This window comes from Scyliorhinus torazame, chromosome 8 (assembly GCF_047496885.1).
Source record: "Scyliorhinus torazame isolate Kashiwa2021f chromosome 8, sScyTor2.1, whole genome shotgun sequence".
Classification (NCBI taxonomy): Eukaryota; Metazoa; Chordata; class Chondrichthyes; order Carcharhiniformes; family Scyliorhinidae; genus Scyliorhinus; species Scyliorhinus torazame.
This window is the reverse complement of record NC_092714.1, coordinates 71,732,524-71,751,700: the sequence shown is the minus strand read 5'-3', so window position 1 is coordinate 71,751,700 and position 19,177 is coordinate 71,732,524. Positions and strand designations below refer to the sequence as shown.

At 44.1% G+C, this 19,177-nt stretch overlaps 1 protein-coding gene across 4 annotated transcripts in view; it reads right to left on the bottom strand.

Moving 5' to 3' along the window:
• Positions 1-19,177, bottom strand: part of nme7 (NME/NM23 family member 7) — a 325,065-nt gene that overhangs the window by 42,197 nt on the left and 263,691 nt on the right. The gene's annotated exons all lie outside the window — the stretch shown is intronic.

The window sequence follows — 19,177 nt, the reverse complement described above, 5'->3', positions numbered from 1 at the left end:
ATAATTCAAAATATTATCAAAATATTTGCAGTTCATACAGTGGAAAACACTGGCATTCTTCCACCTATAGCAAACACATACATTTCAGATGGGTGTCAGCATATGATGTTGCTTTGCTGATGGCAAAGAGGCCAATCCCTTAGAGGCAATTTCTGCCACAACTATCACACATGAAGCTACCAAGTTTAATTGTGGGTTGTTGATTTCGGAGTTGGCATCTGTTACTAAACTGCTGTAGCCACTTGTCGTCATAGTGGTACGCATCAACTTACAAAAGATGTCACCACTATATTCCTCCGTTATCGGCTAGCAACACTTAGGTGTGATAATTAATGTCTGAGACCTTTGTGTCACTCTTGCAAGTATCCTTGAAGTGGTGTTTTGGGCATCATACTGGCCCTCTGGCTGTTGTTACCTTACCACACAGTAAACCCTTGGTATGGGACCATCTTCCATCTTGCGGGCATGCCCGACCAATGAAGCCATCTCTGTTTAATGAGTGCTAACAAATGTGAGAGCTCTGTCTTTGAGAGGACTGCTTCATTTGTGACTATGTCCTGCCTGGATATACCTATAATGTGCTGCAGATAATGAAGATGGAAATTGTTGAGCTTCTTTTCTTGATAGCTGTAAGTCGTATGTGTTTCACAACCATACGACTGAGAACGAAAGCTTATAAACCATCAGCTTGTCCCAAGGGTCAGCTTGATGTGTGTTTTGTGAATTGGCCAAAGGTGGTATCTGCTTTCCCTACACATTCATCATGTTCAAACAGTAGCTGGATTTCACAGCCTTCCATTGGGCATAACTTTGCCAAGGTAAGGGCACATAGAATTCTTGGGAGTGCCCAGCCACTACCTTCCTTCCTATCCCTGCGTTTTCACCCATAACATGGAAAGTGGATAGACGACAAAATCGGCAGTTCACCGTTCATATTTACTTAAATAATTAAGTCCAATTGAGCTTGTTACCAAGCCATATGATGAGAATATTCACTGCCTAAGCCATAACATTTAAAAGGGGGCAATTACAAGTAGTAAACTTATGTCACCTGGGTGAAGTAAATTACATTGGAACACTGAGGGACTCTAATTCGATATCGTAATAAATTGAAAAATATAAAGCGAACACTAATGGTTTGTCATTAACCATCTGACCAGAATAAGGAAGTAAAAAGGGTTTCTCAAAACAGGGGCTATTTTGTTGGCAAACTTCAGTCAATCAAACTTCAGGGGGAATGCATAAATATTGGTAAATATAATGCATGAGTACTTCATGAGTTACTGCATGTTGGACCCCACAAGAGGCAGAAAGCATCTTGATTTGTTAATAGTAAGAAGTTTTACAACACCAGGTTAAAGTCCAACAGGTTTGTTTCAAATCACTAGCTTTCGGAGCACTGCTCCTTCCTCAGGTAAATGAAGAGGTATGTTCTAGAAGCATCTATATAGGCAAAGTCAAACATGCAAGACAATGCTTTGAATGTGAGCATTTGCAGGTAATTAAGTCTTTACAGATCCAGAGATAGGGGTAACCCCAGGTTAAAGAGGTGTGAATTGTCTCAAGCCAGGACAGTTGGTAGGAATTTGCAAGCCCAGGCCAGATGGTAGGGGATGAATGTAATGTGACATGAATCCAAGGTCCCGGTTGAGGTCGTATTCAAGTGTGTGGAACTTGGCTATAAGTTTCTGCTCGGCGATTTTGCGTTGTCGCGCGTCCTGAAGGCCGCCTTGGAGAACGCTTACCCGGAGATCAGAGGCTGAATGCCCTTGACTGCTGAAGTGTTCCCCGACTGGAAGGGAACATTCCTACCTGGCGATTGTCGCGCGATATCCATTCATCCGTTGTCACAGCGTCTGCATGGTCTCGCCAATGTACCACGATTCTGGACATCCTTTCCTGCAGCGTATGAGGTAGACAACATTGGCCGAGTCACACGAGTATGAACCACGTACCTGGTGGGTGGTATTCTCACGTGTAATGATGGTATCCATGTCGATGATCTGGCACGTCTTAACCAAAGACTTAATTACCTGCAAATGCTCACATTCAAAGCATTGTCTTGCATGTTTGACTTTGTCTATATATATATGTTTCTGGAACATACCTCTTCATTCACCTGAGGAAGCAGTGCTCCGAAAACTAGTGATTTGAAAAAAACCTGTTGGACTTTAACCTGGTGTTGTAAGACTTCTTACTGTGCTCACCCCAGTCCAACGCAGCATTTCCACATCATAATAATAGTAAGTATTTCAGATAGTATGTAGGGTAAAGATGTTGGGGGTTACTGACTACAGAATAAACATATTAAAACATTTTTTTTTTTTTTTTTTTAATTAAAGGGCAAGGTAGCGTAGCCAATCCACCTACCCACATCTTTGGGTTGTGGGGGTGAGACCCATGCAGACATTGGGAGAATGTGCAAACTCCACACGGACAGTGATCCGGGGCCAAGATCAAACCCGGGTCCCCGGCACCATGAAGCAGCAGTGCCAACCACTGCGCCACCGTGCCACCCAGAATAAACAAGTTAGACATGAACAGAGAATCAGAAATGCTGAAGACCCACAGCCAAGTAAGTAATTTCAAAACGATTAATTGAGGGAAAAGCAAATTGAGTCTGATTGAATGGCTATTTAAACATAACCTGATGGTGATGCATAACCGCGTAAACAATAGGACAATAGAACAGAGGCTCAAATCAGTAACAGTCAAATTTAGGAATAATCTGAAGACGTTCTTCACATCACGGTTAATTAGCATGCGGAACAACTTCCAGTTATGGAAGTGGAGATGATAATCTTGGAATTATTCAAGCAACAATTACATGTTGTGATGGGGAAAGTGTAACATCTTTCTGGAAGGAAAACCAAAATGAATCCTTTTCATACTTGTCACTTCTGAAGTTTTCAAATTAGTTTGTGCTGTTTAATCATGTTCTGGTCTTGCGTGTTAATTCAATCACATTTACACTACAGTGGAGGAGACCTCCTCATCATGTGCCAGGCTCAGTCTAATTCAATTTAAGGTGGTCCACTGGGCACACATGACGGCAGCGAGAATAAGCACGTTTTTTGGGTTGTATGAGGTGCAAGGGCAGCCCTGCAAACCATGTCCACATGTTTTGGGCATGCCCGGAGCTTAGAGAGTTCTGGCAAGGGTTCGCGAGGGCAAAGTCCAAGGTGCTTAACACACGGGTGGTGCCGAATCCAGAGATAGCGATCTTTGGAGTGTCAGAAGACCCGGGAGTTCAGGGGGCGAAAGAGGCCGACGTCCTGGCCTTTGCCTCCCTAGTAGCCCAGAGACGGATTTTATTAATGTGGAGGGACTCAAAGCCCCCGTGTGTAGAGACTTGGGTTAACGACATGGCTGGGTTTCTCAGCCTCAAGAAAATAAATTTTGCCTTAAGAGGGTCTACGCTAGGGTTCTCTCAGAGGTGGCAGCAGTTCGTCGACTTTCTCGGGGAAAATTAAAATGTCAGCAGCAGCAGCAAACCGTAGGGGGTGGGGGTGGGGGGGTGAGTGCTTCATTGGGATGGTGTGGGAAGAATGAGTCACGTGGGGTAATGTCTATTTAATTGTTATTGTATATTCTCTTTTTGCACTATGTTAATGTTCACTCTAGTGTGTTTTGTTATTATTGTTACTACTGTTTTATTATGAAAAATTCTGCAAAACCTTAATAAAAATATATACTTTTTTTATAAACATGGTGAACAGATATTTACCTAACTGAAATAGATAACAATAGGACATAGAATTGCAGGAGCTCAAAAGGAGAAATGAAAATTAATGTCACACTTTCATGATAAAAAGCAGAAGCTCATGTAAGAGCTGACGGGCAAAAAGATCACTGCCACACCCAGCAGGAAGCAGAATTTTCTCCCAAAACAAGCTTTTGTCTGGAGACTGCTGTTTAAACCCTAGATGTTTGCTACTATAAACCAGAAAACATTTTACCAAAAGAAAGATACCGGCTGTGTGTAGTAATTATTGCTCGCTTTGGCTGATGGTGTTAAAATCTATGGGATGTTGTTTAGGGGAGATGTATTCTGAGAATTTTGGAAAGTAGAGAGATTCAGAACGGGGTTAATTTAAGTATATTTTGTGTGTAGCCATTATTGTAGTCAAGTGTAATTTTTGTTCTGCATTGTTCTAGTTTGTTTTACAATTTAATAAACATTTTTGATTAAAACATTACAACACGACTGAAACATTCCTCACTGGTTTTCATCTCTTTCCTCATATTATACTAAATTGCAAACAAAACAGTTAGAAACTGGCATTCCAAGTTTCCCTTCAAGGATTTGGAATACCTTCACGTTTAACATTAATAGTGTTCTTAACACTGTACATGCGCAGTTGGTGCCTTTTACCGTCTCTACACTGGGAATCAGCCCTGCGCACCTCCGCAGAGAACAGCGAATGGTGCAAAATGCAAGCCAGGTCCACTGCACCATTCCATAGGTTTCCACGGAACAGGATGGGGAGGACAGGGAGAAATCTCAGAAAAAAGTTCCAAGTAGGGACAAAGACAGGGGTCAGAAAGAGGTCCCACAAGTAAAGTTAAAAGAAAGGAGCAGTGAAAAAGGCTCAAGAGTTTAACAGAGAGCTATGAGGAGCAGACTTAAAGTGAAGCACGTTTGAGAAAAGCCCTGAAGGTCCAAGGAGCAGCCGAAGGTTGGTGACTCCTTCCAGCGGGCCTTTTGGGGCAATGGTGTTCTGACACCTACGTCAGACTGATGTTCATAGATTACAGCTCCGCCTTCAACACCATTAACAGCATGGCAGCACAATGGTTAGCACTGTGGCTTCACAGCACCAGGGTCCCAGGTTTGATTCCTGCTTGGGTCACTGTCTGTGTGGAGTCTGCACGTTTTCCCAGTGTCTACGTGGGTTTCATCTGGGTGCTCCGGTTTCCTCCCACAAGTCCCGAAAGACGTGCTGTTAGGTGAACTGAACATTCTGAATCCTCCCTCTGTGTACCCAAACAGGCGTCAGAATGTGGCGACAAGGGGCTTTTCACAGTAACTTCATTGCACTGTTAATGTAAGCTTGCTTGTGACAATTGTTTTGGGGGAGGGGTTTCCAGAACCCCAAAATGTATCATGGAGCTCAACCAACCTCCCCCTTTAATGCTATTGTTGCTTTTCCGAGCACACGGCTTGTTCCCTAGGTGTGGGATTACAATTATGGACATGTGGGTTTTTAAACACAAAACAATGTTTATTCCATGAACTCAACTTAACCTCTTAAATAAACATTGGATCTCTTAACACCCCTTACTTCAAAGATAACCCCGAAAATATTACAACACTAAATAATCCTTCAGTTATTCCTTTCAACATCCATGAGACTTAACACCTTTAAACAGAAACACATCAGGTTAAAGGCTTTACTATTAGGAGTTTAAATCACCCCAATGATCTAGAGATAGTCTTTCATGGCAGAGATCACAGCAGATCCAGCTCACTGCAAACACAGACACCCCAAGCTCCTTTTCAAACTGAAACTAAACTGCAAAATGGCTGAACTAAAACCAAGCTCCACCCACACTCTGACATCACTGCATTTCTTAAAGGTCCATTGCTTAAACATCCATTTCTTAAAGGTACCCTCACATGACACCTCCCCCAAGAAAGAAAACCCATCAACTTCAAGATGGTTTCATTTTTCACTTTTGCACCATCCACTAAGAAATGTACACAGTAAATATACCTTTGCGTTTAAAAAAAAAACAACACACGTAAACAGGTATAATAATATAGTCAATTTTTCTTTGTTCTTCTTCCTCCAACCAAAAACCTTCTCGATTGATCACATTCATGACAAAGCATCGGCTATCACATTTTCCCGTCCTGCCACATGTACTATTTTTAAATGAAATGGCTGTAACAATAAACTCCAGCGAAATAGCCTTGCATTGGTATTCTGGAATCGCTCCAAAAACGTCAAAAGATAATGATCAGTATATATAATGGCGTCAGATAGATTGCTGGTCACATAAATGTGAAAATGTTGCAAAGCCAGCACCAAACTCAAAGTCTCCTTCTCAATCGTCGAATACTTTTTCTGGTGAGAATTCAATTTCTTTGAAAAATAACCAACAGGCCGCTGTAGCCCTTCGTCGTCGTCTTGTAGAAGCACCGCACCTACGCCCACATCACTCGCATCAACAGCCACTTTGAAGGGTTTGGTATAATTTGGGATGACTAACACAGGAGCAGTGGTTAACACGGCCTTCAGGCCGTCAAATGCCTGATGACACTCCGCTGTCCACTGGAATTTGTTCCGCTTCTTGAGCAAGTCCATCAGTGGAGCGACCACACTACTAAAATATGGTACAAATTTCCGGTAAAATCCACTCATACCAAGAAACCGCATTATTTCCCGTCGAGTCGAGGGTATCGGAAACTCCCCAATAACTATCGTTTTCACATCCCGTGGGACCATTCGACCCTGTCCGATTGTATGGCCAAGGAAAGTGACTTGGGCTTTTCCAAATTCACTTTTGGCTAGGTTTATCACCAAACCCGCCTCCTGAAGTCGATCGAATAACTCCCTCAGGTGTTTTAAATGTTCTTTCCACGTCTGGCTGAAAACTACCAGATCGTCGATGTATACTGCACAATTGGGTAATCCTGAAACAACTGTGTTAGTTAACCATGGAAATGTTGCTGGGGCGTTTTTCATGCCAAATGGCATAACTTTGAAGTTGTATATACCATCTGGAGTCACAAAAGCTGAAATCTCCTTCGTCCTTTCGGATAAAGGTACTTGCCAGTAACCTTTCAGTAAATCCAATTTGGAAATAAAAGCGGATTGTCCCACTTTCTCAATGCAATCCTCCAAACATGGGATAGGATAAGAGTCCGCTCTTGTAACTGCATTAACCTTTCTATAGTCCACACACAACCTTTGGGTACCGTCTGGTTTAGGTACCATCACTATGGGTGAGCCCCATTGGCTGCAACCCACTTCAATTATGCCATTTGTAAGCATACTCTCAATCTCTTTGTTAACCTGTGCCAGTTTTAAAGGGTTAAGTCTGTATGGATGTTGTTTGATTGGAACAGCATTTCCCACATCTACATCATGTATAGCCATTTTAGTACTTCCCAATTTATCTCTATAAACTTGCCCATGTGATATCAATAACTCTTTCAGCTCAGTTTGTTTTTCCTCTGGAAGGTAACTTAACAATTCATCCCAAGTTTTAAGAACATCCTCATCTCTTACCATTAAAGATTGACTAGCCCCTGTATTTCTTAAAATTGTGACTTATTTACCTACTCCTCCTGATACACATGAGTAAACTTTACCCACACAAATAAATTCTTTAAAGACATCTGGCACCTTCCTAACAACTACTTCTTGAACAGGCTGTGTAATCGTTTGCACCTCCTTCGTTTCCTTTGGGCTTTCCTTTACCACTCTAACAAATCCCACTGTCTTATCCTGTTTTACCACATCAGCCTTTCCAGTGCTTTTCTTCAACCACTAACACTGTGACTTTACATGGCCTAGTTTATTACAGTGAAAACATTTGAAACTTTTCATTTCATTTCCACCCTCCTGGATTTCTTTTTTAATCTGAGGTACACTCTCTTTATTGTCTCCCATCAGATCACCTTTACCTTTACCACTTGAGTATTTCTCATGTCCCCAGTTTCTATCCCTCATAGGCTGAAACTGATGTTGGAAACCAACCTTTGATTTATGAACTAATTCATAATCATCTGCCATTTCTGCTGCTAATCTCGCAGTTTTAACCCTCTGTTCTTCCACATGAGTTCTCACTACATCAGGAATTTAATTTTTAAACTCCTCCAAAAGTATAATTTCTCGGAGAGCTTCATACGTTTGGTCTATTTTCAAAGCCCTTATCCACCTATCAAAATTACTCTGTTTGAGCCTTTCAAACTCCATGTATGTTTCACCAAATTCTTTCCTTAAATTTCTAAACCTTTGTCTATAAGCTTCAGGCACTAGCTCATATGCACTTAAGATGGATTTCTTCACCTCCTCATACGTCTCAGATACCTCCTCTGGTAGTGATGCAAACACTTCACTAGCTCTACCTACCAGCTTTGTTTGAATCAGTAATACCCACATGTCCTGTGGCCATTTCATTTGTTTAGCTACCTTCTCAAATGAAATGAAAAAGGCTTCCACTTCCTTCTCGTCAAACCTTGGCAATGCTTGGACATATTTAAATAGATTCCCACCAAGCCTTCGACTATGACGCTCTTTCTCACTATCCTCATCACTATCATCCAACTGTACGTTCCCCTTTACATCTGCCAATTTTAACTGATTGTCATGTTTCATAGCCATTTTCTGAAGTTCAAACTCCCTCTCTTTATCTTTTTCCCTGATCTGTATCTTCCTTTCTTTTTCTTTTTGTTCTGCTAGGCTTATTCTTTCGTTTCTCCTTTCTTCTCTCTCCTTTTCTTTTTCCTCTTTCTCTCTCTATTTCCTCTCTCTCTCTCGTAGTCCAGCTGCTTTAATTCTTTCTCATGTTCCATTCGTTTAATTTGCAACTGAATTTTTGCCATATCTAATGAGTCAAACTCGATCTCAGGCAACTTTAAATGCTTAACCACCGCCATAATTACCTCATCTTTTCACATTTTGTCAGGTAATGTTAACTGCAATGTTTTTGCCAGACCCAACAGTCTGCGTTTGGTCTCTGTCCGTAAGGTACTGCGTGTGACTGTCTCCACCCCCAAAAACTTCTGAGCTTCTGAAAGAGCCATTGTCCACAACACACAAACTAAAATACCACACCGGAAAAGCAACAATCCTTCACTGTCTTTAAGTTCACAAAAGCCAATCCAATAGATAGACTTTTATCCCCCTCGAGCCCACTATTGTTAAGGGTGATGCGTTTTCAGAACCCCAAAATGTATCATGGAGTTCAAGCAACCTCCCCCTTTAATGCTATTGTTGCTTTTCCGAGCACACGGCTTGTTCCCGAGGTGTGGGATTACAATTATGGTCACGTGGGTTTTTAAACACAAAACAATGTTTATTCCATGAACTCAACTTAACCTCTTAAATAAACATTGGATCTCTTAACACCCCTTACTTCAAAGATAACCCCGAAAATATTACACTAAATAATCCTTCAGTTATTCCTTTCAACATCCATGAGACTTAACACCTTTCAACAGAAACACGTCAGGTTAAAAGCTTTACTATTATGAGTTTAAATCACCCCAATGATCCAGAGATAGTCTTTCATGGCAGAGATCACAGCAGATCCAGTTCACTGCAAACACAGACAAACCCCAAGCTCCTTTCCAAACTGAAACTAAACTGCTAAATGGCTGCACTAAAACCAAGCTCCACCCACACTCTGACATCACTGCATTTCTTAAAGGTACATTGCTTAAACATCCATTTCTTAAAGGTACCCTCACATGACACAATAAAGATTATTATTATTATCCTGACAAGACTAATAACTAAACTCTGCAATCTTGGACTTGACCCCTCCCTGTGCAGCTGGATCCTTGACTTCCTCACCAACAGACCACAATCTGTCAGGATAGGTAACAGCACCTCCTCCACAATAGTCCTCAACACTGGGGCCCCGCATGGATGTGTGCTCAGTCCTGTACTGCACTCCCTATACACACGACTGTGTGGCAAGATTTAACTCCAATTCGATCTATAAGTTTGCGGATGATACGGCTGTGGTGGGTCGTATCTCAGACAACGACGAATCAGATTACAGAAGGGGGATAGATCACTTGGTTGCATGGTGTACCGAAAATAACCTCTATCTAAATGTTGGAAAGACCGAGGAACTGATCATCGACTTCAGGGAGTGTAGCACGACACCCCCCCATCTACATTAATGGCTCCAAAGTAGAGATGGTCGATAGCTTTAAGTTCCTGGGGGTCACCATCACCAATAGTCTGTCCTGGTCCACTCACATTGATGCAACAGTCAAGAAAGCCCAACAACGTCTCTACTTCCTACGGAAGCTAAAGAAACTCGGCATGTCTGCGTTGACTCTCACAAACGTCTACAGATGTGCCATAGAGAGCATCCTATCTGGCTGCATCTCAGCTTGGAATGGCAACTGCTTGGCCCCAGAGCACAAGAAACTGCAGAGTGTGGTGAACTCAGCCCAACACATCACACAAGCTTTCCACCCTCCCATTGATTCTGTATACACCTCCTGCTGCCTCAGGAAGGCAGACAGCATTATCAGAGACCCCTCACACCAGGCTTTGCCTTCTTCCAGACACTTCCCTCAGGCAGAAGATATAGAAGTCTGAAGATTCTCATCTCACAAAAAGACATAGGTACAGCTTCTTCCCCACAGCTACTAGACTCCTCAACGGCTCTCCCTTGGACTGATCTGTTCCCTGTAAGAACACTATTCACAACGCCCTATGCTGCTCTTGCTCATGTATTTGCTTTGTTTGGCCCTTTTTTCGCACTGTAACCAAACACTATTTGTTGATGTAACATTTGTCAGTGTACTCTGTTGATTATTCTTTTTGTCTACTATATACGTACTGTGTACGTTCTCTTGGCCGCAGAAAAATACTTTTCACTGTACTTCGGTACATGTGACAATAAATATCAATCTATCTAATCTATCAATCTTGGCACAGTTGATTATTTGAAGTCGTGCTTTGAAAGCGAATTTTAATTTTTAATTTTAGAGTACCTAATTATTTTTTCCAATTAAGGGGCAATTTAGCATGGCCAATCCACCTACCATGCACACCTTTGGATTGTGGGGGGTGAAACCCACGCAGACACAGAGAGAATGTGCAAACTCCACATGGACAGTGACCTGGGGCCGGGTTCAAACCTGGGTCCTCAGCGCCGTAGGCAGCAGTGCATACATACCACTGTGCCACCATGCTGCCTTGAAGGTGAATCTTGTGTGTACTTAGATATCCAGGGAAAAGGAATTGTGGAAGGCGAGACCGAAACACTGGATCTGGATCCTTGTTGAAGGTATCTGTGTGGGAGTGATGTTTGAAAGGAATTCCAAGGCAAGTTCTTCAAATGTGGAGATTGGAAAACCTTGCGAGAAAGATCAAGTTTCTGTGAGATTGGTTAGGTTAGGGCGGTTGGAGGGCCAGCAATAGGGCTGCCAATGCCGCCTGGGAGGCAGTGGCAGCAGCCATCAGTTCTAGCAGCGTGACCAGGAGGACCGCCATACAATGCAGGAAGAAGACCAACGACCTCCACCAAGTTAACACCAGCCCCTGGCATCAGTTCTGCCTGCCACCCCAGATCTCCAACCCCACCAACCAGGTCAGCAGCTGGCACCTTGCACCGCCTCACATCCAATCACTGCGTTTTTTCCCCAGCACACCTGGCACCCACCAGCATAACCCCATCATGTTCAGCTGCGGTGCGCACACATGCCAGCTGCTACAAATCCCTCGATGCACCAAGTGTGTGGCTCACAATGGCTCCTCTCTGTCCCTGCAGGAGACATTAGCCTATAATAAGCACGAAGGGCTGCAATTCCAGATATCAATGCCGTCACTCCCAATGAGGAGCGGACCTTGGAGGTAGCAGGGTTGATCAAGGAGAGAGCAGTTACCAACAATGAGGTTGACCTGTGCCACTGAGGTGAGGATCGATCCACTGACCCCCCCACCCAGATGATCTGCCTCAAGTGAGTTGCTCATGTCAGACAAAATGATCCCTCCCTCTGACTGACCACATGTCCTTTCTCTCGCAGGATCTCCATCTGATGGGGTCAGTCAGTCTGGGGTCGGGTAATCAGAGGTCGATCCTCCCCCCCCCTCCCTCACTCAAGAGAACACCTCAGAGGAGAGCTCCAAGGAGACCACCATCGAGTCGTGACAACTATCATCCCCACCGTCCACCAGCGCAGAGACAACACCTCGGTGGGTGACATTAGTGGACACGCATCAGGGCACAACCCGATGAGTACCACACAGTTGTTGATGACACATCAGGTGGAGGAAGGATCATCCAAGGGAGTCAGCAGTTGGTGGTCTGCTGGATCCCAGGACTCAAATGAGTCCCAGTTAGATGCTGAGTCTCTGGGCAACGTTATCCCGGAGCTGATACAGACACTAGGGCACTGCCATGAGATCCAGGAAGGGACGTCAGCGACACGCCGGCGAGTGCTTAGCGCATTGGAGGCTACAGCCACAGATGTCATCAGCAATACGTAGCACCGAGGCAAACATAGCTAGGGTTAGGACCGCAATGGAAAGCCTGGAGCGCGATATCAGCATCCTGAGTGGTGGCGTCCAAGGCATAGCTAAGTCAGGTATGGCCATGGCTGAGGGCCTCAACAGCATGTCCAGGTCGCTGAAGGATGTGCCCAGATGCGTGACATTGTCGAGGCACTGCAGAGCATGGCCCAGTCGCTGAGGGACGTGACCCAGATGCAGGTGGGCATTGGCAGGGCACTGCAGAGCATGTCCTAGTCGTTGAGGGGTGTGATCCAGATGCAGGTAGGCATTGGCAACGCACTGCAGAGCATTGCCCAGACACTGAGGACCATCGCTGAGGGCGCCAACACCATTGTGCAGACAATGACAAACTGCCAAGACTGGCAAAGCTGGATGTCTCAGAGGCCTCTGGAGATCACTCCAGCTACACCTCCATCCCATGGAGACCTCCAGGGTTCTACCAGCAGAGTTCGGGAGGAGGAAGTGCTGGAGGCTAACCCAGTGTCTGCCACCAAGGAGACAACAGGATTCTCCAGTTCCTCAGCATCGTCTCCCAAGCAATGTTTCTCAAGCAATCCTTCAGCACTTTTAACGTTTGTTATCCTGATTATTTATACTCATTTTCAAAAAGACTTGGATACTGCCAACCAGTTTTTTTACCTATCTCAATACACTATCCCCAATCCCATGCGCCTTAATTTTACACACTAATCTCTTATATGGGACCTCGTCGGAAGCCTTCTGAATGTCCAAATAAACCACATCCACTGACTCCCCCTCATCAACCCTACCAGTCACATCCTCGAAGAATTCCAGCAATTTGTCAAGCATTACTTTCCTTTTGTAAATATATGTCAAGTCAATCCGATCCTGTCACTGTTTTCCAAATGCTCGGCTATTAAATCTTGTATAATGGACTCTAACAATTTCCCCACTACTGATGTCAGGCTGATTAGTCTATAATTACTTGAGCGTGATTTAATGGAAATTAATCAGAATCCGTGTCGGGTGTGTTTGGTGGGGTGTTTACCAGAGCTTGTAGCATCGAGAACAACCCTGCTATTAACCGGGACTCCATTTTTGGGCCTCGACGCGGAACGCCGTGCTGAGGCCGTGCCTGGCTCATTTCCTGCACTAATGAGCTCAGCAGGAAGAGATCGGGGCGCCATTTTTAAATGCCGCCCCAATCTCTGGACCCCCCACTGTGGCCTCCGGACCGCCACAATTTACCAATTAGGAAGTCCTTAAACCGCCCCCCCCTCCCCTATACCCCACCTTATAAGGGCAGGGCACCCCGGGCCTGATCCTCAGCATGGGCCAGATGGCACCTGGACACCACCAACCTGGCTCCCTGGCAGTGGCTCTGCCAGCCTGACAGTACCACCTGGGCACCCTGCCACTGCAGCACTATCAAGGTGCCAGGTGCTCAGATGATACTGGGAGTGTCAGGGTACCACCCTGTCTGGATCCTGAGCACCCGGGAGGTCCCCGAACACCTGGGAGATCACCCCGAGTGCTGGTATGCCTGGTTCACGTTTGTGGAAATCAGTGCTAAATGGCGGCCGCTGGGGGTCTCCAAGGCAAGGTTTGGTCCCGCGCCTTGGGTAACTCTGGCGCGAATATATTTAAGTGAGCTTAACTGCAAAATCTAGATTTTGGATAAATATGCAATTCTGGATCTTGCCCACTAGGGATCCAGATTGCGCGATCTCCTTAAATTTACTGGACTCGTTGCATCCGGAGTCAGGCATGACAAAGCCATTAGATTGTTCCCGGTTTTCTCTCCACCTCTCTTTTTAAACAGTGGGGGTTACATTAGTTATCCTCTAATGCATAGGAACTGTTCCAACATCTATAGAATCTAGGAAGGTGACCACCAATGCACCACTATTTCTAGGACCACTTCCCTAACTACTCTGGGATGTAGATTATCAGGCCCTGGCATTTATCGATCTCCAATCCCATCAATTTCGCCAAAACCTACTAATCCTGACTTCTTCATTTCCCCCTTCACCAAACTCTCTGTTCCCCAACATATCTGGTACTTTATTTGTGTCCTCCTTTGTGAAGACAGAACCAAAGTATGTATTTAGCTGGTCAGCCATTTTTAAAAATTTGCTATCATGAATTCCCCAGTTTCTGACTGTAAAGGACCCACATTTGTCTTCACCAACCTTTTTCTCGTCACACACCTATAGCAGCTCGTACAGTCAGTTTTATAGTCAGATTAACTCTTTTTCGTCTTCCACACATGCTACCAGACCTGCTGAGTAATTGCATCATGTACTGTTTTTATTTTGGTTTCCAGAAGCCCCATTACTTTACTTTTATGTTGGGTATAGGTTTTATATTTTTCAGCCATTAGCACTAGGCTGCAATATTACAACTGAAAGTAGAAAAAGAAAATTGAATTTGATATTTGACCTCAACAGATCAGTAATTTTCTGCTGCACAATTACGGTATACTTTGAAAACTTTTAAAAGCCATAAAAGCAAGGTGCTTGAGCCGTGTAAATGAATATGTGCTCACTGAAATATTAATAAAGCGTGTGACGACATTGCTATCCAAATTAACATGTAGGAGTTGCGGGCTGATTTTTGTTTTTGCCACACAGATTAGGGGCAATCACTCTGCCATTTTGTATAATTTTAGACACAAGTTTAATTTCTCCACATTTTGTAGCATTTTATAGTGTGCGGCACGGTGGCACGGTGGTTAGCACTGTTGCCTCACAGTGCCAGGGACCCGGGTTCAATTCCGACCTTGGTTGACTGTCTGTGTGGAATTTACACTTTCTCCAAGTGTCTGCGCGGGTTTCCTCTCGGTGCTCTGGTTTCCTCCCACAGTGCAAAGATGTGCAGGTTAGGTGGATTGGCCATGATAAATTCCCGTTTAGGGTGGTGTTGCAGGAATAGGGCGGGGGATTGGGCCTAGGTAGGATGGTCTTTCAAAGGGTTGGTGCAGACTCGATGGGTCGAATGGCCTCCTTCTGCACTGTATTTACCCTTTTACAAATTAATTCAAACATAACAGGCTCTGAAAATTGCTGAAAAGCAAAATGAAGGTATGAAAACTTTTATAGACAAGGAACAGTATATGCTGCTGCCAAGAACAATTTTGAAGTACTTCATAAATCTGCAAGCCATTAAAATTAAATCCAACTCAATAGCCTAATCCTACTTTCTCCCCATTACCCTTGATCCCATTCACCTCAAGTGCCATATCTAGCCGCCTCTTGAATGTATTCAATGCCTAGTGGACATTCAACTACTTCCTGTGGTAATGAATTCCACAAGCTCACTTATTCTTTGCGTGAAGAAATGCCTCCTCATCTCTGTCCTAAATGGTCCCTGGTTCTGGACACACACCACTATCGGGAACATCCTCCCTGCTTTCACCCTATCTAGTCCTGTTCGAATTTTATAAGTCTCTATGAGATCCCCCCTCATTCGTCTGAACTCCAGCGAAAACAATCCTAACCTAGTCAATCACTCCTCATTCGTCAGTCCCGCCTTCCCCAGAATCAGCCTGGTAAACGTTTGCTGCACACCCTCGAGAGCAAGAACATCCTTCCTCAGAAAAGGAGACCAAAACTGCACACAATATTCTAGGTGTGGCCCCACCAAGACCCTGTATAATTGCAATAACACATCTCTGCTCCTGTACTTGAAACCTCTCACAATGAAAGCCAACATACCATTTGCCTTCTTTACCATCTGCTGCACCTGTATGCTTACTTTCAGCGACTGGTGCACAAAGACATTCAGGTCCCGCTGCACACTCCCCTTTCCCAATTTACAGCCATTCAGGTAGTAATCTGCCTTCTTGTTTTTGCTTCCAAAGTGAATACCCTCACATTTATCCAAATTATACTGCATCTGCCATTAATATGGCCACTCATCCAACCTGTCCAGATCATGCTGAAGGATGACTGCATCCTCGTCACAGTTCACCCTCCCACCCAACTTGGTATCACTGCAAACTTTTTGATGTTATATTTTGTTCCCTCGTCCAAATCATTAATATATATTGTGAATAGCTGGGGTCCCAGCACCGATCCCTGTGGCAGCCCACTAATTACTGCCTGCGAATTTGAAAAAGACCCATTAATCCCTACTCTTTGTTTCCTCTCTGCCAACCAATTTCTAGCCATCTCAATACACTTCCCAATTCGATTGGCTCCCCCTGGTCAACTCTACTAGTTACCCTACGAGTCAACTCTACGAGAATACTGAAGGAGGCAAGAGAGGAAATTGCTGAGGCCTTGACAGAAATTCTTTGGATCCTCACTGTCTTCAGGTGATGTTCCGGAGGACTGGAGAATAGCCAATGTTGTTCCTTTGTTTAAGAAGGGTAGCTAGGATAATCCACGGAACTACAGGCCGGTGAGCCTTACGTCAGTGGTAGAGAAATTACTGGTGAGAATTCTTCGAGACAGGGTCTACTCCCATTTGGAAGCAAGTGGACGTATTAGCGAGAGGCAGCACGGTTTTGTGAAAGGTAGGTCGTATCTCACTAACTTGATAGAGTTTTTTGAGGAGGTCACAAAGATGATTGATGCAGGTAGGGCAGTGTTGTCTATATGGACTTCAGTAAGGTCTTTGACAAGGTCCCTCATGGCAGACTGGTACAAAAGGTGAAATCACATGGGATCAGAGGTGAGCTGGCAAGATGGATACAGAACTGGCTACATCATAGAAGGCAGAGAGTAGCAATGGAAGGGTGCTTTTCTGATTGGAGGGCTGTGGCTAATGGTGATCCGCAGGGTTCAGTGCTAGGACCTTTGCTGTTCGCAGTATATATAAATGATTTGGAGGAAAATGTAACTGGTCTGATTAGTAAGTTTGCGGACGACACAAAGGTTGGTGGAATTGCGGATAGCAATGAGGACTGTCAGAGGATACAGCAGGATTTAGATCGTTTGGAGACTTGGGCGGAGAGATGGCAGATGGAGTTTAATCCGGACAAATGTGAGGTAATGCATTTTGGAAGATCTAATACAGGTAGGGAATACATACAGTGAATGGTAGAACCCTCAAGAGTATTGACAGTCAGAGAGATCTAGGTGTACACGTCCACAGGTCACTGAAAGGGGCAACACAGGTGGAGAAGGTAGTCAAGAAGGCATACGGCATGCTTGCCTTCAGTGGCCAGGGCACTGAGTATAAGAATTGGCAAGTCATGTTGCAGCTGTATAGAACCTTAGTTAGGCCACATTTGGAGTATAGTGTTCAATTCTGGTTGCCACACTACCAGAAGGATGTGGAGGCTTTAGAGAGAGTGCAGAAGAGATTTACCAGGATGTTGCCTGGTATAGAGGGCTTTAGCTACGAGGAGAGGTTGAATAAACTTGGTTTCTTCCCTCTGGAACAAAAGAGGTTGAGGGGTTACCTGATAGAGGTCTACAAAATCATGAGGAGCATAGACAGAGTGGATAATCAGAGTCTTTTTCCCAGGGTAGAGGGGTCAATTAGTAGGGGGCATAGGTTTATGGTGCGAGGAGCAAGGTATCGAGATGTACGAGGCAAGTTTTTTTTACACAGAGGGTAGTGGGTGCCTGGAACTCGCTGCCGGAGGAGGTGGTGGAAGCAGGGACGATAGTGACGTTTAAGGGGCATCTTGACAAATACATGAATAGGATGGGAATAGAGGGATACGGCCCCCGGAAGTGTAGAAGATTTTAGTTTAGACGAGCAGCATGGTCGGCTCAGACTTGGAGGACCGAAGGGCCTGTTCCTGTGCTGTGTTTTTCTTTGTTCGTTGCTCTTTGTTACATCTTCAAAGAATTCCAATAGATTTGTCAAGCATGATTTCCCCTTCATAAATCCATGCTGACTCTGTCCGATCCTGCCATTGTTTTCTAAATGCTCTGCTATAAAGTCCTTGATATGGATTCGAGAATTTTCCCCATTACCGATGTTATGTTCACTGGTCTATAATTCCTTGTTTTCTCTCTACCTCACTTTTAGAATATTGGAGTGACATTAGCTACCCACCAATCTGCAGGGACTGCTCCAGAATCTGTGGAATCCCAGAAGATGATCACCAATGCATCCACTATTTCCAGAGCCACCTCCTTGAGTACTCTGGGATGTAGATTGTCAGGCTCTGGGAATTTAGCAGCCTTCAATCCCATCAATTTCCCCAGCACCATTTCTCTACTAATATTGATCTTCCTCAATTCTTCCCTCTCACTAAATTTTGCATTCTCCAATATTTCTGGTATCTGATTTGTGTCCTCTTTTGTGAAGACAGAACCAAAGTATGTATTCAATTGCTCAGCCATTTCTTTGTCCTCTATTATACATTCCCCCATTTCTGTCTGTACGATACCTACATTCATCTTCACCAATCTCTTTCTCTTCCCGTACTTATAGAAATTCTTACCGTCAGTCTTTATGTTCCCTACAAGCTTAATTTCGTACTGTATTTTCCCCTTCTTAATCAATCCTTTGGTCCTTTTTTGCTGAATTCTAAATTGCTCCCAATCCTCAGACCTATTATTTTTCTTGGCCAATTTGTATGCTTCTTCCTTGGATCGGATACGATCTCTAATTCCTTTTATAGGCCATGGATTGGCCCTCTTACCCATTTTGCTTTTGTGCCAGTCAGCATGGATTAGGGAAAATCTTGCTTGATCAACTTTACCGAATCTCGAGGATGTAACAGAGAAGGCAATGTTAATGCAGTGGATGTAATTTATTATGATTTTCAGAAGGCCTTTGCTAAAATGCCCCATTATATACTCACGAATAAGCTCAGAGAATGTGGAATTAGGGGACAAGTGGTAGAATGGATTGTTAGTTGGCTTTGAGAAATAGATATTGGGAATAAAGGGTAGTTATTCAGAAAGGGAGAACGTCGAAACGTGGTGTTCACAAAGATCATGCTGGGACCAATGCAGTTCATAGTTTACATGAATGATGTAGACTTTTCTAAATTTGGGGAACAGTCAATACAGAGGAGAACTGCACCAAATTAGAGG